Below are 22,600 nucleotides of genomic sequence, written 5' to 3'. Positions count from 1 at the left end.
ATGATGAGGTAGAGCTGGGTGTCGCCAGCATACATGTGGAAATTGACGCTGTGTTTCCGGATGATGTCGCCAAGGGGCAACACGTAGATGAGAAATAGGAGGGGGCCAAAGATAGATCCTTGGGGGGCACCAGAGGTAATAATACGGGGGCGGGAGGAGAAGTCGTTGCAGGTGATTCTCTGGCTACGATTAGATAGATAAGAAGGGAACCAGGCGAATGCAGTCCCACCCAGCTGGACGATGGTGGAGAGGCGTTGGAGGAAGATGGAGTGGTCAACCGTGTCAAAGGCTGCAGACAAGTCAAGAAGGACGATGAGGGAGAGTTTGCCTTTGTCACAGTCACAAAGGATGTAATTTGAGACTTTGATGAGAGCCGCTTCGGTAATGAGGCAGGGGCAGAAACCCGATTGGAGGGATTCAAACATAGAATTGCGGGAAAGATGGGCACGAATTTAGGAGGCGACAACATGTTCAAGGACTTTGGAGAGGAAAGGGAGGTTGGAGATGGGGCGGTAGTTTGCAAGGACGGAGGGATCGTGGGTTGTTTTTTTGAGGAGAGGGGTGATGACGGCAGATTCGAAGGAGAGGGGGACAGTACCTGAGGACAGAGAACCATTAATAATGTCGGCTGACATGGGAGCCAGAAAATGAAGATGGGTGGTCAGCAGTTTGGTGGGAGGAGGGTCGAGGGAACAGGAAGTGGGTCTCATGGACAGGATGAGCTCGGAAAGGTCATGAGGGGAGATCGGAGAGAAATTGGAGAAAAATGTGAGGTCATGTCTAGGGCAGGGGGGCTTCCTTAAAGGACATTTGGCCCAGTGGGCTAGGGCAAGGAAGGGAAGAGGCAGAGGCCGCCGAACAGATGGTCTTAATCTTAGAGATCTTACCTGCTGCATGGTATGGCTGGGTCACCGTACCTTGCCAGGTTCCTTAAAGTGTGTCATCTCCTTCTGCGTCTGTTCCCAGGTGCTGCAGAACCACTGAGCCTGGGCACCAACTGGGGGGCAGGAGTGGCACCCTGCAGTGCTCAGGGCATGTTGCCCTGATGTACCAAACAGGAGAGCACAACTTGCAACCACCTCGTACATTTTGCCAGCCATCAATCAGGGCTGGGAACTCAACATCCAAGGGTATTCAACATTCAGGAAGGATAGAATAAAAGGAAAAGGAGGTGGGGTAGCATTGCTGGTTAAAGAGGAGATTAATGCAATAGTTAGGAAGGACATTAGCTTGGATGATGTGGAATCTATATGCTGCTGAACACCAAAGGGTAAAAAACATTAGTGGGAGTTGTGTACAGACCTCCAAACAGAAGTGGTGATGTTGGGGAGGGCATCAAACAGGAAATTAGGGGTGCATGCAATAAAGGTGCAGCAGTTATCATGGGTGACTTTAATATGCATATAGATTGGGCTAACCAAACTGGAAGCAATACGGTGGAGGAGGATTTCCTGGAGTGCATAAGGGATGGTTTTCTAGACCAATATGTCAAGGAACCAACTAGGGGGGAGGACATCTTAGACTGGGTGTTATGTAATGAGAGAGGATTAATTAGCAATCTCGTCGTGCGAGGCCCCTTGGGGAAGAGTGACCATAATGTGGTGGAATTCTACATTAAGATGGAGAATGAAACAATTAATTCAGAGACCATGGTCCAGAACTTAAAGAAGTTTAACTCTGAAGGTATGAGGCGTGAATTGGCTAGGATAGATTGGCGAATGATACTTAAGGGGTTGACAGTGGATGGGCAATGGCAGATATTTAGAGACGGCATGGATGAACTACAACAATTGTACATCCCTGTCTGGCGTAAAAATAAAAAAGGGAAGGTGGCTCAACCGTGACTATCAAGGGAAATCACGTATAGTATGAAAGCCAAGGAAGTAGCATACAAATTGGCCAGAAATAGCAGCGAACCCGGGGACTGGGAGAAATTTAGAACTCAGCAGAGGAGGACAAAGGGTTTGATTAGGGCAGGGAAAATAGAGTACGAGAGGAAGCTTGCAGGGAACATTAAGATGGACTGCAAAAGCTTCTATAGATATGTAAAGAGAAAAAGGTTAGTAAAGACAAATGTAGGTCCCTTGCAGTCAGAATCAGGGAAGTCATAAAAGGGAACAAAGAAATGGCAGACCAATTGAACAAGTATTTTGGTTCGGTATTCACTAAGGAGGATACAAACAACCTTCCGGATATAAAAGGGGTCAGAGGGTCAAATAAGAAGGAGGAACTGAGGGAAATCCTTATTAGTCGGGAAATTGTGTTGGGGAAATTGATGGGATTGAAGGCAGATAAATCCCCAGGGCCTGATGGACTGCATCCCAGAGTACTTAAGGAGGTGGCCTTGGAAATAGCGGATGCATTGACAGTCATTTTCCAACATTCCATAGACTCTGGATCAGTTCCTATGGAGTGGAGGGTAGCCAATGCAACCCCACTTTTTAAAAAAGGAGGGAGAGAGAAAACAGGGAATTATAGACCGGTCAGCCTGACATCGGTAGTGGGTAAAATGATGGAATCAATTATTAAGGATGTCATAGCAGCAAATTTGGAAAGAGGTGACATGATAGGTCCAAGTCAGCATGGATTTGTGAAAGGGAAATCATGCTTGACAAATCTTCTGGAATTTTTTGAGGATGTTTCCAGTAGAGTGGACAAGGGAGAACCAGTTGATGTGGAGTATTTGGACTTTCAGAAGGCTTTCGACAAGGTCCCACACAAGAGATTAATGTGCAAAGTTAAAGCACATGGGATTGGGGGTAGTGTGCTGACGTGGATTAAGAACTGGTTGGCAGACAGGAAGCAAAGAGTAGGAGTAAATGGGTACTTTTCAGAATGGCAGGCAGTGACTAGTGGGGCACCGCAAGGTTCTGTGCTGGGGCCCCAGCTGTTTACATTGTATATTAATGATTTAGAAGAGGGGATTAAATGTAATATCTCCAAATTTGCGGATGACACTAAGTTGGGTGGCAGTGTGAGCTGCGAGGAGGATGCTATGAGGCTGCAGAGTGACTTGGATAGGTTAGGTGAGTGGGCAAATGCATGGCAGATGAAATATAATGTGGATAAATGTGAGGTTATCCACTTTGGTGGTAAATACAGAGAGACAGACAATTATCTGAATGCTGACAGATTCGGAAAAGGAGAGGTGCAACGAGACCTGGGTGTCATGGTACATCAGTCATTGAAGGTTGGCATGCAGGTACAGCAGGCGGTTAAGAAAGCAAATGGCATGTTGGCCTTCATAGCGAGGGGATTTGAGTACAGGGGCAGGGAGATGTTACTACAGTTGTACAGGGCCTTGGTGAGGCCACACCTGGAGTATTGTGCACAGTTTTGGTCTCCTAACTTGAGGAAGGACATTCTTGCTATTGAGGGAGTGCAGCGAAGGTTCGCCAGACTGATTCCCGGGATGGCGGGACTGACATATCAAGAAAGATTGGATCAACTGGGCTTGTATTCACTGGAGTTCAGAAGAATGAGAGGGGATCTCATAGAAACTTTTAAAATTCTGATGGGTTTAGACAGGTTAGATGCAGGAAGAATGTTCCCAATGTTGGGGAAGTCCAGAACCAGGGGTCACAGTCTAAGGATAAGGGGTAAGCCATTTAGGACCGAGATGAGGAGAAACTTCTTCACCCAGAGAGTGATGAACCTGTGGAATTCTCTACCACAGAAAGTTGTTGAGGCCAATTCACTAAATATATTCAAAAAGGAGTTGGATGTAGTCCTTACTACCAGGGGGATCAAGGGGTATGGCGAGAAAGCAGGAATGGGGTACTGAAGTTGCATGTTCAGCCATGAACTCATGAACGCGAAGGGCCGAATGGCCTACTCCTGCACCTATTTCTTATGTTTTTATGTTTCCTATTTTCTAATCAACGGGTCAGCTCCTGGACAACTTCATCACTTACCCACAGAAGCCCATGTATGCCTTCCTTTCACCTGAATTTTGCTCAGCCTGTCTTCCTGGCCATGCTCCCCGCTCAGTCACCCAGTCACAAAGCTCTAGAAAGGCTATATAGCTAACTCGTGTGCAGTCAGCAAGATAGGGCCCAGGATGTTGGCTGCCCAGGTCCGGAGGTGTCCAGTCACGTGAGACCAGGTTTGGAGGATTTTTCTAAGGCATATGCATGTTGTTAAATAATGGGTGAATGTAGTAATCCAGAATGGAAAGGGTTAATTGGATCAGCAGCAGAGATCCCACTGCCTGTGATGCAATTTGTTAGTTAGTACGCTACACTGTGTTTAGTTAGTACGCTATACTTTGTTTAGTTAGTACGCTATGCTGTGTTTAGTTAGTACATTATGCTGTGTTTAATTAGTACACCATACGGTGTTTGGTTAGTATTCTATACTGTGTTTAGTTAGTACGCTATGCTGTGTTTAGTTAACACACTATACTGTGTTTAGTTAGTACGCTATGCTGTGTTTAGTTAGTATGCTCTGCTGTGTTTAGTTCGTACATTATGCTGTGTTTAATTAGTACACCATACTGTGTTTGGTTAGTATTCTATACTGTGTTTAGTTAGTACGCTATGCTGTGTTTGGTAAGTACACTTTACAGTGTTTAGTTAGTACGCTATGCTGTGTTTAGTTCGTATTCTATACTGTTTAGTTAGTACGCTATGCTGTGTTTAGTTAGTATTCTATACTGTGTTTAGTTAGTACGCTATGCTGTGTTTAGTTTGTATTCTATACTGTGTTTAGTTAGTACGATATGCTGTGTTTAGTTAGTATTCTATACTGTGTTTAGTTCGTACACTATACTGTTTAGTTAGTACGCTATGCTGTGTTTAGTTAGTATTCCTTACTGTGTTTAGTTAGTATTCTATACTGTGTTTAGTTAGTACACAATACTGTGTTTAGTTAGTATATTATGCTGTGTTTAGTTAGTACGCTATGCTGTGTTTAGTTCGTACATTATGCTGTGTTTGGTTAGTACACTATATTGTGTTTGGTTAGTGCGCTATGCTGTGTTTGGTTAGTAAGCTATACTGTGTTTAGTTAGTACATTATGCTGTGTTTGGTTAGTACGCTATATTGTGTTTTGTTAGCACGCTATGCTGTGTTTAGTACATAAGAACATAAGAAATAGGAACATGGTTAGGCCATACGGCCCCTCGAGCCTACTCCGCCATTCAATACGATCATGGCTGATCTGATCATGGACTCAGCTCCACTTCCCTGGCCGCTCCCCATAACCCCTTATCCCCTTAGCGTTTAAGAAATTGTCTATTTCTGTCTTAAATTTATTCAATGTCCCAGCTTCCACAGCTCTCTGAGGCAGCGAATTCCACAGATTTACAACCCTCTGAGAAAAGAAATATTCTAAGAACATGCCCTCTGGTTCTAGTCTCCCCCATCAGTGGAAACATCCTCTCTGCATCCACCTTGTCAAGCCCCCTCATAATCTTATATGTTTCGATAAGATCACCTCTCATTCTTTTGAATTCCAATGAGTAGAGGCCCAACCTACTCAACCTTTCCTCATAAGTCAACCCCCTCATCCCCGGAATCAACCTAGTGAACCTTCTCTGAACTGCCTCCAAAGCAAATATATCGTTTCGTAAATATGGAAACCAAAACTGCAAGCAGTATTCCAGGTGTGGCCTCACCAATACCCTGTATAGCTGTAGCAAGACTTCCCTGCTTTTATACTCCATCCCCTTTGCAATAAAGGCCAAGATTCCATTGGCCTTCCTGTTCACTTGCTGTACCTGCATACTAACCTTTTGTGTTTCATGCACAAGTACCCCTAGGTCCCGCTGTACTGCGGCACTTTGCAATCTTTCTCCATTTAAATAATAACTTGCTCTTTGATTTTTTTCTGCCAAAGTGCATGACCTCACACATTCCAACATTATACTCCATCTGCCAAATGTTTGCCCACTCACTTAGCCTGTCTATGTCCTTTTGCAGATTTTTTGTGTCCTCCTCACACATTGCTTTTCCTCCCATCTTTGTATCGTCAGCAAACTTGGCTACGTTACACTCAGTCCCATCTTCCAAGTTTTTAATATAGATTGTAAATAGTTGGGATCCCAGCACTGATCCCTGCAGCACCCCACTAGTTACTGGTTGCCAACCAGAGAATGAACCATTTATCCTGACTCTCTGTTCTCTGTTAGTTAGCCAATCCGCTATCCATGCTAATATATTACCCCCAACCCCGTGAACTTTTATCTTGTGCAGTAACCTTTTATGTGGTACCTGGTCCAATGCCTTCTGGAAATCCAAATACACCACATCCACTGGTTCCCCTTTATCCACCCTGTTTGTTACATCCTCAAAGAACTCCAGCAAATTTGTCAAACATGACTTCCCCTTCATAAATCCATGCTGACTCTGCCTGACCGAATTTTGCTTTTCCAAATGTCCTGCTACTGCTTCTTTAATAATGGACTCCACCATTTTCCCAACCACAGATGTTAGGCTAACTGGTCTATAGTTAACTGCTTTTTGTCTGCCTCCTTTTTTAAATAGGGGCGTTACATTTGCAGTTTTCCAATCTGCTGGGACCCCCCCCCCAGAATCAAGGGAATTTTGGTAAATTACAACCAATGCATCCACAATCCCTGCCACTACTTCTCTTAAGACTCTAGGATGCAAGCCATGAGGTCCAGGGGATTTATCTGCCTTTAGTCCCATTATCTTACTGAGTACCACTTCCTTAGTGATTGTGATTGTGTTAAGTTCCTTCCCCTCTATAGCCCCATGACTATCCACTGTTGGAATATTGTTAGTGTCCTCTACCGTAAAGACGGATACAAAATATTTCTCAGAGTTTCTGCCATCTCCATGTTCCCCATTACTAATTCCCCGGTCTTGTTCTCTAAGGGACCAACATTTACTTGAGCCACTCTTTTCCTTTTTATATACCTATAGAAACTCTTGCTATCTGTTTTTATATTTTGTGCTAGTTTATTTTCATAGTCTATCTTCCCTTTCTTAATCACGCTATGCTTTGTTTAATTAGTACTCTATATTGTGTTTAGTTAGTATGCTATACTTTTGTTATTTTTAGATAATAATGTTAGTGAGTGCGGGAAATGTCACCTTTCACCTGAGAAAGATAATAATATACTTCTAGGCCACAATATTTTGAAATAGCTAATCAATGTCTGAGCTATTCTGTATGATTTGATCACATGGTGCTGCATAGGAAGTGGATAAGGCAGTGCAATCTGTGGGATTAGACAGGAGACTGTACCAATGCCCTTATGCTGAAAGGTAAGATTAGAAGGGGCTGAAGACCTGGGAATTGACAGCACACTCCCAAGGCTGAATAGTTAGACACCAGAGAGTTAATTCAGCAAAAGGGCACCTCTGTTCAGACAAGTGTAATAAATGATGGAGGGTGTCCTCCCACTGATGACAAGACCTTGTCTTCACAACTTCTACCATTGCAGACCAACGGTAAGGGTACCAAGGGATATGGAGCAACGGCAGGGGGGAGATGGAAATGAGGTGCAGATCAGCCATGATCTAATTAAATGGCGGAACAGGCTTGATGGGCAAATGGCCTCCTCCTGATCCGAATGTTCATGTAAAGGTTGGAAAACAGAGGGAAACTGTGGCCAGCACTGTCACATAACAGTGATAAAAAAGGGTATAAAGGGAGACCGAAGCAGGGATCTATGGTGAAGGGGCCTTGGCTGACGGTGCTGTCATGTGCTGAAAGGGTTGCCCATAATGGTTGGCACTGCTATCATGTCTGGTTCAACAGGCCTACTTCCAAATGATGTTTCGAGGCACGATTGGCTAACAACAGTTGTCGACTGGATGTGGTAGAGTTAGGGAGCTTTGCCCTGATTCGTTGGCTGTGGGATGCTTCACTCGGTCTATCGCTTGCTGCTTTTAGTGTTTAGCATGCAGGTAACCCTGTGTAGTAGCTTCACTAGATTGGCACACCTTTCTATACTGCACATTGAACCAGGGCTAGTCACCTGGCTTGATGGGGATGGAGGAGTGCGGGTTATGGTGAGCCATGAGGTTACAGAATATGGAGGGTAAAGATTATGCTGTGATGATGATCTACATCACCACATGGATACCACGTTTTGAGTTGGGCCTTAATCTGCCAAGGTAGCATGGTGATGGTGCCACACTACATGATGGAGGGTGTCCTCCCACTGATGACAAGACCTTGTCTTCACAACTTCTACCATTGCAGACCAACGGTAAGGGTACCAAGGGATATGGAGCAACGGCAGGGGGGAGATGGAAATGAGGTGCAGATCAGCCATGATCTAATTAAATGGCGGAACAGGCTTGATGGGCAAATGGCCTCCTCCTGATCTGAATGTTCCTGTGACATGTTTGTGAGGATGAGATTAAACAGGTTACTTGTATTGGTTCCCTCAACATCTGATGCAAGCTAAGTCAGCCAGTTATGTCCTTCAGGACTCGACCAGCTCAGTTTGTGGTGGTTTTCATAGAATCATAGAAATTTACGGCACAGAAGGAGGCTATTTGCCCATCGTGTCTGTGCCGGCCGACAAAGCAATATCCAGCCTAATGAAATTTCCAGCTCTTAATCCGTAACCCTGTAGGTTATAGCTCTTCAAGTGCACATCCATGTACCTTTTAAATGTGGTGAAGGTTTCTGCCTTCAAGGATATTTTATTTTGCTGTGTTGCTGTCTAACATTACTCACTTAAGATTATTGCTTTCTGGAAGTGATTAGCAGTTAACAATGAAAATTAATTTTAATAAGTAACTGCTTTACACTTCAGAATTTAATTAGTTTGTTTTTTTAATTAAGTTATTTTTGTAAATTTTCCCACTTATCTTTTACTGCAGTGAGTTCCAGACCCCCACCACTCTCCTCAACTTCCCTCTTGTCCTTCTACCAATGACTTTAAATCTATGGCCCCTGGTTATTGACTAGAGCGGTTACAGGGATTAAACCTGGAAGTGTAGATGTTGGGGTGGAAATGACGCCCAGCGACACTGTTGTACAAATGCTAACACTTTCATCGTAAATTCCTCTGTTATTTTAATGGATGTGTTAATCCATTTAAAGTAAATGGTCTACTGCTGAAAGGAGAGGGGTGATTGGTGTGAGTGCGTTTAGTGTTTGTGCCATCAACATCACTCACAGTCACTTCTGCCACGTTAGCACATATGATGCAGCTTATTCTGTAACTCAGCATCATATTCAGTTGTGGCATTCTTGCCAGATCAGTACAGTCACTGCTTGTTTCATTACACCATATGATTACAGTCACTTATATAAAATATGCATGAGCAGGCTAATATCGTACTGGCAGCCAGCACTAGGAGTTGTTGTGTGGGCAAGACTCGCAGTTTTGTGATAGCAGATGGCAATTTATTTTGCTGTGTTGCTGTCTAACATTACTCACTTAAGATTATTGCTTTCTGGAAGTGATTAGCAGTTAACAATGAAAATTAATTTTAATAAGTAACTGCTTTACACTTCAGAATTTAATTAGTTTGTTTTTTTAATTAAGTTATTTTTGTAAATTTTCCCACTTATCTTTTACTGCTTTCTCCACAGCTCTCGACCTCACCTATCCTTCCACTCACAGGATAGCCGAGGGGCACTGGCGTGTTTACAGCAGGGAGCTAGTCCCAAAGGTTTCCTCTTCCCTCTGATGTAATGGCCCCAGCTGGGCGCTGAATTCACTCAACACACAATAGCTATTGCTCTTCACAATCCACCACCACACCAAACACTTTAACCATTCCCCAACTGGCCTGCCTTGCAATGTCAAACGCTTCCTTCACCTCTGTATTCCCGTGTCCTAACTCGCACAAAGTCCCGCTCATCCATCACTCCCTGTGCCCTGTGTCCTAACTCGCACCGAGTCCCACTCACCCATCACCCACTGTGCTCACTGCCCCGTGTCCTAACCCGCACCGACTCCCACTCACCCATCACCCCCTGTGCCCCGTGTCCTAACCCGTACTGCGTCCCGCTCACCCATCACCCCCTGTGCTCGCTGCCCCATGTCCTAACTCGCACCAAGTCCCACTTACTCATCACCCCCTGTGCCCCATCTCCTAACTCGCACAAAGTCCCGTTCACCCATCACCGCCTGTGCTCGCTGCCCCATGTCCTAACTCGCACCAAGTCCCATTCACCCATCACCCACTGTGCTCGCTGCCCTGTGTCCTAACTCGCACTGAGTCACACTCACCCATCACCCCCTGTGCCCCATGTCCTAACTCCCACCGAGTCCCACTCACCCATCACCCCCTGTGCTCGCTGCCCCATGTCCTAACTCGCACCAAGTCCCACTTACTCATCACCCCCTGTGCCCCATCTCTTAACTCGCACAAAGTCCCGTTCACCCATCACCCCCTGTGCTCGCTGCCCCATGTCCTAACTCGCACCAAGTCCCATTCACCCATCACCCACTGTGCTCGCTGCCCTGTGTCCTAACTCGCACTGAGTCACACTCACCCATCACCCCCTGTGCCCCATGTCCTAACTCCCACCGAGTCCCACTCACCCATCACCCCCTGTGCTCGCTGCCCCGTGTCCTAACTCGCACCGAGTCCCACTCACCCATCACCCACTGTGCTCACTGCCCCGTGTCCTAACCCGCACCGACTCCCACTCACCCATCACCCGCTGTGCCCCGTGTCCTAACTCACACCAAGTCCCACTCACCCATCACCCCCTGTGCCCCGTGTCCTAACCCGCACTGCGTCCCGCTCACCCATCACCCCCTGTGCTCGCTGCCCCATGTCCTAACTCGCACCAAGTCCCACTTACCCATCACCCGCTGTGCCCCATCTCCTAACTCACACCAAGTCCCACTCACCCATTACCCCCTGTTCCTAAGGCCGTAACTCGCACCAAGTCCCACTCACCCATCACCCCCTGTGCCCCGTGTCCTAACTCGCACCGACTCCCACTCACCCATCACCCCTTGTGCCCCGTGTCCTAACTCACACCAAGTCCCACTCACCCATCGCCCCCTGTGCCCCGTGTCCAAACCCGCACCGCGTCCCACTCACCCATCACCCCCTGTGCTCGCTGCCCCGTGTCCTAACTCACACCAAGTCCCACTCACCCATCACCCTCTGTGCCCCATGTCCTAACTCGCACCAAGTCCCACTCACCCATCACCCCCTGTGCCTCGTGTCCTAACCCGCACCGAGTCCCGCTCACCCATCAACCCCTGTGCTAGCTGCCCCGTGTCTTAACTCGCACCAAGTCCTGCTCACCCATCACCCCCTGTGCTCGCTGCCCCGTGTCCTAACTCACACCGAGTCCCAATCATCCATCACCCCCTGTGCCCCGTGGCCTAACTCGTACCAAGTCCCACTCACCCATCACCCCCTGTGCTCACTGCCGCGTGTCCTAACTCGCACCAAGTCCCACTCACCCATCACCCCCTATGCCCCATGTCCTAACTCGCACCGAGTCCCACTCACCGATCACCCCCTGTGCCCGTGTCCTAACTCACACCAAGTCCCACTCACCCATCACCCCCTGTGCCCCGTGTCCTAACCCGCACCGCGTCCCACTTACCCATCACCCCCTGTGCCCCATCTCCTAACTCGCACCAAGTCCCACTCACCCATCATCCCCTGTTCCTAAGGCCCTAACTCGCACCGAGTCCCACTCAGCCATCAGTTCCTGTGCCCCGTGTCTTAACTCACACCGTCCCGCTCACCCATCACCCCCTGTGCCCCGTGTCCTAACTCGCACCGAATCCCACTCACCCATCATCCCTTGTGCTCTGTGTCCTAACTCACACCAAGTCCCACTCACCCATCACCCCCTGTGCCCCGTGTCCTAACCCACACCGCGTCCGACTCACCCATCACCCCCTGTGCTCGCTGCCCCGTGTCCTAACTCGCACCAAGTCCCACTCACCCATCACCCCCTGTGCTCCGTGTCCTAACTCGCACCAAGTCCCACTCACCCATCACCCCCTGTGCCTCGTGTCCTAACTCGCACCGAGTCCCACCCACCCATTACCCCCTGTGGCCCGTATCCTAACTCGCACCAAGTCCCACTCACCCATCACCCCCTGTGCTCACTGCCGCGTGTCCTAACTCGCACCAAGTCCCACTCACCTATCACCCCCGTGCCCCGTGTCCTAACTCGTACCAAGTTCCACTCACCCATCACCCCCTGTGCTCACTGCCGTGTGTCCTAACTGGCACCAAGTCCCACTCATCCATCACCCCCTGTGCCCCGTGTCCTAACTCGTACCAAGTCCCATTCACCCATCACCCCCTGTGCTCACTGCCGCGTGTCCTAACTCGCACCGAGTCCCACTCACCCATCACCCCCTGTGCCCCGTGTCCTAACCCGCACCGCGTCCCACTTACCCATCACCCCCTGTGCCCCATCTCCTAACTCGCACCGAGTCCCGCTCACCCATCACCCCCTGTGCTAGCTGCCCCGTGTCTTAACTCGCACCAAGTCCTGCTCACCCATCACCCCCTGTGCTCGCTGCCCCGTGTCCTAACTCACACCGAGTCCCAATCATCCATCACCCCCTGTGCCCCGTGGCCTAACTCGTACCAAGTCCCACTCACCCATCACCCCCTGTGCTCACTGCCGCGTGTCCTAACTCGCACCAAGTCCCACTCACCCATTACCCCCTATGCCCCATGTCCTAACTCGCACCGAGTCCCACTCACCGATCACCCCCTGTGCCCGTGTCCTAACTCACACCAAGTCCCACTCACCCATCACCCCCTGTGCCCCGTGTCCTAACCCGCACCGCGTCCCACTTACCCATCACCCCCTGTGCCCCATCTCCTAACTCGCACCAAGTCCCACTCACCCATCATCCCCTGTTCCTAAGGCCCTAACTCGCACCGAGTCCCACTCAGCCATCAGTTCCTGTGCCCCGTGTCTTAACTCACACCGTCCCGCTCACCCATCACCCCCTGTGCCCCGTGTCCTAACTCGCACCGAATCCCACTCACCCATCATCCCTTGTGCTCTGTGTCCTAACTCACACCAAGTCCCACTCACCCATCACCCCCTGTGCCCCGTGTCCTAACCCACACCGCGTCCGACTCACCCATCACCCCCTGTGCTCGCTGCCCCGTGTCCTAACTCGCACCAAGTCCCACTCACCCATCACCCCCTGTGCTCCGTGTCCTAACTCGCACCAAGTCCCACTCACCCATCACCCCCTGTGCCTCGTGTCCTAACTCGCACCGAGTCCCACCCACCCATTACCCCCTGTGGCCCGTATCCTAACTCGCACCAAGTCCCACTCACCCATCACCCCCTGTGCTCACTGCCGCGTGTCCTAACTCGCACCAAGTCCCACTCACCTATCACCCCCGTGCCCCGTGTCCTAACTCGTACCAAGTTCCACTCACCCATCACCCCCTGTGCTCGCTGCCCCGTGTCCTAACTCACACCGAGTCCCAATCATCCATCACCCCCTGTGCCCCGTGGCCTAACTCGTACCAAGTCCCACTCACCCATCACCCCCTGTGCTCACTGCCGCGTGTCCTAACTCGCACCAAGTCCCACTCACCCATCACCCCCTATGCCCCATGTCCTAACTCGCACCGAGTCCCACTCACCGATCACCCCCTGTGCCCGTGTCCTAACTCACACCAAGTCCCACTCACCCATCACCCCCTGTGCCCCGTGTCCTAACCCGCACCGCGTCCCACTTACCCATCACCCCCTGTGCCCCATCTCCTAACTCGCACCAAGTCCCACTCACCCATCATCCCCTGTTCCTAAGGCCCTAACTCGCACCGAGTCCCACTCAGCCATCAGTTCCTGTGCCCCGTGTCTTAACTCACACCGTCCCGCTCACCCATCACCCCCTGTGCCCCGTGTCCTAACTCGCACCGAATCCCACTCACCCATCATCCCTTGTGCTCTGTGTCCTAACTCACACCAAGTCCCACTCACCCATCACCCCCTGTGCCCCGTGTCCTAACCCACACCGCGTCCGACTCACCCATCACCCCCTGTGCTCGCTGCCCCGTGTCCTAACTCGCACCAAGTCCCACTCACCCATCACCCCCTGTGCTCCGTGTCCTAACTCGCACCAAGTCCCACTCACCCATCACCCCCTGTGCCTCGTGTCCTAACTCGCACCGAGTCCCACCCACCCATTACCCCCTGTGGCCCGTATCCTAACTCGCACCAAGTCCCACTCACCCATCACCCCCTGTGCTCACTGCCGCGTGTCCTAACTCGCACCAAGTCCCACTCACCTATCACCCCCGTGCCCCGTGTCCTAACTCGTACCAAGTTCCACTCACCCATCACCCCCTGTGCTCACTGCCGTGTGTCCTAACTGGCACCAAGTCCCACTCATCCATCACCCCCTGTGCCCCGTGTCCTAACTCGTACCAAGTCCCATTCACCCATCACCCCCTGTGCTCACTGCCGCGTGTCCTAACTCGCACCGAGTCCCACTCACCCATCACCCCCTGTGCCCCGTGTCCTAACCCGCACCGCGTCCCACTTACCCATCACCCCCTGTGCCCCATCTCCTAACTCGCACCGAGTCCCGCTCACCCATCACCCCCTGTGCTAGCTGCCCCGTGTCTTAACTCGCACCAAGTCCTGCTCACCCATCACCCCCTGTGCTCGCTGCCCCGTGTCCTAACTCACACCGAGTCCCAATCATCCATCACCCCCTGTGCCCCGTGGCCTAACTCGTACCAAGTCCCACTCACCCATCACCCCCTGTGCTCACTGCCGCGTGTCCTAACTCGCACCAAGTCCCACTCACCCATTACCCCCTATGCCCCATGTCCTAACTCGCACCGAGTCCCACTCACCGATCACCCCCTGTGCCCGTGTCCTAACTCACACCAAGTCCCACTCACCCATCACCCCCTGTGCCCCGTGTCCTAACCCGCACCGCGTCCCACTTACCCATCACCCCCTGTGCCCCATCTCCTAACTCGCACCAAGTCCCACTCACCCATCATCCCCTGTTCCTAAGGCCCTAACTCGCACCGAGTCCCACTCAGCCATCAGTTCCTGTGCCCCGTGTCTTAACTCACACCGTCCCGCTCACCCATCACCCCCTGTGCCCCGTGTCCTAACTCGCACCGAATCCCACTCACCCATCATCCCTTGTGCTCTGTGTCCTAACTCACACCAAGTCCCACTCACCCATCACCCCCTGTGCCCCGTGTCCTAACCCACACCGCGTCCGACTCACCCATCACCCCCTGTGCTCGCTGCCCCGTGTCCTAACTCGCACCAAGTCCCACTCACCCATCACCCCCTGTGCTCCGTGTCCTAACTCGCACCAAGTCCCACTCACCCATCACCCCCTGTGCCTCGTGTCCTAACTCGCACCGAGTCCCACCCACCCATTACCCCCTGTGGCCCGTATCCTAACTCGCACCAAGTCCCACTCACCCATCACCCCCTGTGCTCACTGCCGCGTGTCCTAACTCGCACCAAGTCCCACTCACCTATCACCCCCGTGCCCCGTGTCCTAACTCGTACCAAGTTCCACTCACCCATCACCCCCTGTGCTCACTGCCGTGTGTCCTAACTGGCACCAAGTCCCACTCATCCATCACCCCCTGTGCCCCGTGTCCTAACTCGTACCAAGTCCCATTCACCCATCACCCCCTGTGCTCACTGCCGCGTGTCCTAACTCGCACCGAGTCCCACTCACCCATCACACCCTGTGCCCCGTGTCCTAACTCACACCAAGTCCCACTCACCCATCACCCCCTGTGCCCCATGTCCTAACCTGCACTGCGTCCCACTCACCCGTCACCCCCTGTGCTCGCTGCCCCGTGTCCTAACTCGCACCAAGTCCCACTCACCAATCACCCCCCTCTGCCCCGTGTCCTAACTCGCACCAAGTCCCATTCACCCATCACCCCCTGTGCCCCGTGCCCTAACACCAAGTCCTGCTCACCCATCACCCCTTATGCCCCGTGTCCTAACTCGCACCGAGTCCCACTCACCCATCACCCCCTGTGCCCTGTGTCCTAACTCGCACCGAGTCCTGCTCACCCTTCACTCCTACGCTCTCTGATTGGCTCAATTTTAAACTTCTCATCATTGTTTTCAAATCCCACATGGTCTCACCCCTCCCTACCTCAGTAATCTCCTCCAGACCCACAACCCCCCGAGATCTCTGCGCTCTTCGCATTCTGACTTCTTGCACACCCCCAATTTCAATCACTCCACCATTGGCGGCCGTGCCTTCAGCTGCCTTGGCCCCAAGCTCTGGAATTCCCTCCCTTAACCTCTCTACCTCTCTCTCCTCACTTAAGATGGTCCTTCAAACCTCTGCCCTAATATCTCTTTATGTGGCTCAGAGGCGAATTTTTGTCTGATAACACTGCTGTGAAGCACCTTGGGACGTTTTACTACGTTAAAGGCGCTATGTAAATGCAAGTTGTTGTTTCGCCATCGTGCACCAGTGGTGGTGGGAGTGGGTGTTTAAGGTGGGAGAGGGAGTGGGTGTGTAAGGTGGGAGAGGGAGTGGGTGTTTAAGGTGGGAAAGGGAGTGGGTGTTTAAGGTGGGAGAGGGAGTGGATGTTTAAGGTGGGAGAGGGAATGGATATTTAAGGTGGGAGAGGGAGTGGATGTTTAAGGTGGGAGAGGGATTGGATGTTTAAGGTGGGAGAGGGAGTGGATGTTTAAGGTGGGAGAGGGAGTGGATGTTTAAGGTGGGAGAGGGAGTGGATGTTTAAGGTGAGAGAGGGAGTGGATGTTTAAGGTGGGAGACGGAGTGGATGTGTAAGGTGGGAGAGGGAGTGGATGTTTAAGGTGGGAGAGGGAGTGGATGTTTAAGGTGGGAGAGGGAGTGGATGTTTAAGGTGGGAGAGGGAGTGGATGTTTAAGGTGGGAGAGGGAGTGGATGTGTAAGGTGGGAGAGGGAGTGGGTGTTTAAGGTGGGAGAGGGAGTGGATGTTTAAGGTGGGAGAGGAAGTGGATGTGTAAGATGGGAGAGGGAGTGGGTGTTTAAGGTGGGAGAGGGAATGGATGTTTAAGATGGGAGAGGGAGTGGATGTCCAGTCGGAACGGTAGCATAGTGGTTATGTTACCAGACTAATAACCCAGAGGCCCTGACTAATGATCCAGAGACATGAGTTCAAATCCCAATGGCAGTTGTAAAACTTAAATTCAGTTAAATAAATAAATCTGGAATAAAAAGCTGGTGACCATGAAACTACCAGATGGCTATAAAAACGCATCTGGTTCACTCACTTCCTTTCGGGAAGGAAATCTGCCTCCCTTACCCGGTCTGGCCTATATGTGACTCCAGACCCACAACAATGTGATTGACTCTTAACTGCCCTCTGAAATGGCCCAGCGAGACACTCCATTGTAACAAACTGGTTTGAAAAGCACTAAAAAGAAAACTGCACAGACCACCCGGCATCGACCTCGGCACTGGATTCAAACACAACAAAGGCACACCCAGCCCAGTTGGCCCGGCATAGTCCTCCTCACTAACATCAGGAGACTTGTGCCTAAAAGGCACACCCAGCCCAGCCGACCCGGCATAGTCCTCCTCACTAACATCAGGAGACTTGTGCTAAAAGGCACACCCAGCCCAGTCGACCCGGCATAGTCCTCCTCACTAACATCAGGAGACTTGTGCTAAAAGGCACACCCTGCATAGTCCTATTCACTAACATCAGGAGACTTGTGCTAAAATTGGGAGAGGCGTCCCACAGACTAGTCAAGCAACAGCCTGAAGTCTCATAACCACATGTCAAGCATGGGCAAGGAAAATTCTGTTGCTACTATTGTGTTCCTGACACAGATGAGGTTACACACATGGAGGTTAAAGTAACAGTGACCTCAGTCTTTAATAAGACACTCCAGGGTGAGGAACAGGCTTATATACAGTGCTCCCAAGGGATGCTGGGATCCCTTGGGACTTCAGGGGATGAGCTCCCTGGTGGTGGAACGTGGGAATGCATGCTTTATAGATACACAACATCACTACCCCCACAAAGTCAAAGTGAAAACTATTTACAAGGTGAGGCGGTCGGGAGCCTTTCTTTCCCTGGTAGATCGCCTCGATACAACTGTCTGTTCTGGTGTGTTGATTGTGCCCTCGCTGGGCTGGTGTGTTGTTGACCCTGCAGGGTTGCTGGGTGAGCCTGGCCTTGCTGGGCTGTTAGGTTCGATTTCCTGGTCCGGCGTGGTGTCGTTGATCCTTTGGGTGTGTGTTGTGGGCTCGAAAAAGATGGTGTCTGCTGTGGGTTGTTCAGGGCAGTCTGTGAACCGCAGCCTCGTTTGGTCCAGGTGCTTTCTGCACATTTGTCCATTGTCCAGTTTAACTACAAACACCCGATTCTCTTCTTTTGCTATCACCACTTGGGACCATGTCCATAGTTTAGCACATACACAGGGTCATTCAGATCAATTTCCCGTGACACAGTGGCGCGACCATCGTTTACATTTTGTTGCTGCCGCCTGCTCTCTACCTGATCATGCAGGTTGGGGTGAACCAGCGAGAGTCTGGTTTTTTAAGTGTCCTTTTCTTGAGTAGCTCAGCCGGAGGCAACCCTGTGAGCGAGTGGCATCTCGTGCAGTAGCTGAGCAGTACTCGGGACAGGCGGGTTTGGAGTGAGCCTTCTGTGACTCGTTTAAGGCTCTGTTTGATGGTTTGTACTGCCCGCTCTGCCTGCCCATTGGAGGCTGGTTTAAACGGGGCCGAAGTGACATGTTTGATCCCATTGCGGGTCATGAATTCTTTAAATTCGGCACTGGTGAAACATGGTCCGTTGTCACTGACCAGTATGTCAGGCAGGCCGTGGGTGGCAAACATGGCCCTCAGGCTTTCAATGGTGGTGGTGGCGGTGCTTCCCGACATTATTTCACATTCAATCCATTTTGAAAAAGCATCCACCACCACCAGGAACATTTTACCGAGAAATGGGCCCGCATAGTCGACATGGATACTCGACCATGGTCTGGAGGGCCAGGACCACAAACTTAGTGGTGCCTCTCTGGGCACGATGCTCAACTGAGCATCACACGCTGCATTGCCGTACACAGGACTCTAAGTCAGAGTCGATACCGGGCTACCACATGTGGGATCTGGCTATCGCTTTCATCATAACTATACCTGGGTGTGTGCTGTGGAGATCCGAGATGAACGTCTCCCTGCCCTTTTTTGGTAGCACTACGCGGTTACCCCACAACAGGCAGTCTGCCTGAATGGACAGCTCGTCCTTTCGCCGCTGGAATGGCTTGATTGGCTCTTGCATTTCAACGGGGATGCTGGCCCAGCTCCCATGCAGTACACAGTTTTTTTACTAGGGACAGCAGAGGATCTTGCCTGGTCCAAGTCCTAATCTGGCGGGCCATGACAGGTGATTTATCATTTTCAAATGCTTCCATGACCATCAACAAGTCTGCAGGCTGCGCCACCATCAACAAGTTTGCAGGCTGCGCCATTTCCACCCTCGTGGTGGGCAATGGTAGCCGACTGAGAGCATCCGCACAGTTCTCAGTACCTGGCCTGTGGCAAATGGTACAGTTATATGCTGATAGCGCGAGTGCCCACCTTTGTATGCGGGTTGAGGCATTAGTATTTATCCCCTTGTTTTCAGCGAACAGGGATGTGAGGGGCTTGTGATCAGTTTCCAGCTCAAATTTGAGGCCAAACAGGTACTGATGCATTTTCTTTACCCCGAACACACACGCTAATGCCTCTTTCTCAATCATGCTGTAGGCCCTCTTGGCCTTAGACAAGCTCCTGGAAGCATAGGCGACAGGTTGCAACTTCCCCGCAACGTTAGCTTGTTGTAATACACACCCGACTCCATACGACGATGGGTCACATGCTAGCACAAGTCTTTTACACGGGTTATACAATACAAGCAGCTTGTTGGAGCATAAAATGTTTCTGGCTTTCTCAAAAGCAATTACTTAGGTTTTTTTCCCCATATCCAGTTCTCACCTTTGCGCAATATCACATATAGGGGCTCTAAAAGGGTGCTTAACCCCGGTAGGAAATTACCAAAATAGTTGAGGAGTCCCAGGAACGACCGCAGCTCCGTGACGTTCTGTGGCCTGGGCGCGTTCCTAATAGCCTCTGTCTTGGCGTCTGTGGGCGCCGCGATCTTTCTCCCCAAAAACTCCACTTCTGTTGCCATGAAGACGTATTTCGACCTCTTCGCAGCCTTACGCGATCCAGTTGCTGGAGGACCTCCACCAGGTTTTGTAGGTGCTCAGCGGTGTCCCGACCCATGACCAATATGTCGTCCTGAAGACCACCATGTGTGGTGCCAACTTGAGTAGGCTCTCCATGTTTCTCTGGAAGATCGCTGCAGCCAATTCCAAACGGGCATCGGTTGTAAATGAACAGTCCCTTGTGCGTGTTGTTGCAAGTGAGGCCCTTCGGAGACTCCTCCAGCTCCTGCGTCATAATGGCCGAAGTCAGGTCGAGCTTGGTGAACGTCTTGCTTCCTGCCAGCGTCGCAAATAGGTCGTCTGCCTTAGGTAGCGGGTATTGGTCCTGTAGCGAGAAATGATTAACAGTTATTTTATAATCGCCGCAAATCCTGACCGTGCAATCACTTTTGAGTACTGGAACAATCGGGCTGGCCCACTCGCTGAATTCCACTGGGGAGATGATGCCCTCGCGTTGCAGCCTGTCCAGCTCGATTTTCACACTCTCCTTCATCATGTGAGGTACCGCTCGCGCCTTGTGGTGAATGGGTCGTGCCTCTGGGACCAAGTGGATTTGCAACTTCCCCCCGGAAAAGTTTCCAATGCCTGGCTCAAAAAGGGATGGAAATTTGTTAAGAACCTGGGTACATGAGGCCTCATCGACATGTGATAGCGCTCGGATGTCATCCAGTTCCAGCAGATTTTGCCCAGCCAGCTCCTTCCAAGCAGTGCGGGGCCATCACCCGGGACAATCCAGAATGGCAGTTCGTGTACCGTGCCCTCGTAGGTGGCCTTGACCATGGCGCTGGCCAGGACAGTGATGAGCTCTTTGGTGTACATTCTCAGTTTCGTGTGGATGGGGCTCAGGGCTGGTCTGAATGCTTTGTTGCACCACAGTCTCTCAAACATCTTTTTACTCATGATGGATTGGCTAGCACCAGTGTCCAGTTCCATGGTTACGGGTAAGCCATTCAATTTTACATTTAGCATTATAGGTGGACATTTCGTCGAATGTGTGCACTCCGTGTACTTCAGCATTTGCCTCCTCTCTCTGAGGCTCGAAATTGCGTTCATCCACCATCGACCGATCTTCCTCTGCCACGTGGTGGTTAGCAGGTTTTGCAGAGCTTGCAGCTCGTGTGCAAGCTCATTGGAGGTGCCCCATTGTTCCACAGCTCTTGCAAACATACCCTTTGAAGCGGCATGAATAGGCTGAATGGAAGCCTCCACAATGCCAACAAGGTGTGAATTGCCTTGCATTCATCCTTTGTTGGGGACTCTGAGTCATCTGGGTCACCTGAGGCCCGCTGGCAGTTGCAAACTCGTGGGTTCTGCCCTGTATATTTCTGCTCGCAAACACAGTTCCAGTTAATTTATGAACATTGCTAGCACTTGTGTGCTGAGAGATTTGTTTGGTGTTATCACTGGTGGACATAAACACCTGTGCTATCGCAATGGCCTTACTGAGGGTCGGTGTCTCTACAGTCAAAAGTTTTCGTAGGATGGTCTCGTGGCCAATGCCCAGTACAAAAAAATCTCTCAGCATTTGCTCCAGGTACCCATCAAACTCACATTGTCTTGCAAGTCGCCTTAGCTCGGCGACGTAGCTCGCCACTTCCTGAGCTTCAGATCGCTGGCACGTGTAGAACCACTACCTCGCCATCAGCACACTCTTCCTCGGGTTAAGATGCTCCCGAACCAGTGTACACAGCTCCTCATACGACTTATCTGTGAGTTTCACCGGAGCCAGAAGATTCTTCATGAGGCTGTAGGTCAGTGCCCCGCAGACCGTGAGGAGGACCGCTCTCCTTTTTGCAGCGCTTCCTTCTCCGTCCAGCTCGTTGGCTACAAAGTACTGGTCTAGCCGTTCGACATAGGCTTCCCAGTCCTCACCCTCCGAGAACTTCTCCAGGATGCCCACAGTTTGCTGCATCTTTGCGTTGGATTCGTATTCTCATCGCCAGTTATTGTGTTCCTAACACAGATGAGGCTGCACACAGGGAAGTTAAAGTAACAGTGACCTCAATCTTTAATAAGACACTCCAGAGTGAGGAACAGGCCTTAGGGGCCGGCTGATATACAGTGCTCCCAAGGGATGCTGGGATCCCTTGGGACTTCAGGGGATGAGCTCCCTGGTGCTGGAACATGGGAGTGCATGCTTTACAGATACACAACAGCTACAATACAGATTAGAGGCTAGGTATTCTGCAGTGAGTGACTCACCTCCTGACTCCCATCTACAAGGCACAAGGCAGGAGTGTGATGGAATACTCTCCACTTGCCTGGATGAGTGCAGCTCCAACAACACTCAAGAAGCTCAACACCATCCAGGACAAAGCAGCCCGCTTGATCGGCACCCCATCCACACCTTCAACATTCACTCCCTCCACCACCGGTGCACCGTGGCTGCAGTGTGTACCATCTACAAGATGCACTACAGCAACTCGCCAAGGCTTCTTCAGCATTACCTCCTAAACCCATGATCTCTACCACCTAGAAGGACAAGGG

Source organism: Pristiophorus japonicus, chromosome 16 (assembly GCF_044704955.1).
Source record: "Pristiophorus japonicus isolate sPriJap1 chromosome 16, sPriJap1.hap1, whole genome shotgun sequence".
Lineage (NCBI taxonomy): Eukaryota > Metazoa > Chordata > Chondrichthyes > Pristiophoridae > Pristiophorus > Pristiophorus japonicus.
The sequence above is the reverse complement of the archived record's forward strand: the minus strand, read 5'-3'. Positions refer to the sequence as shown.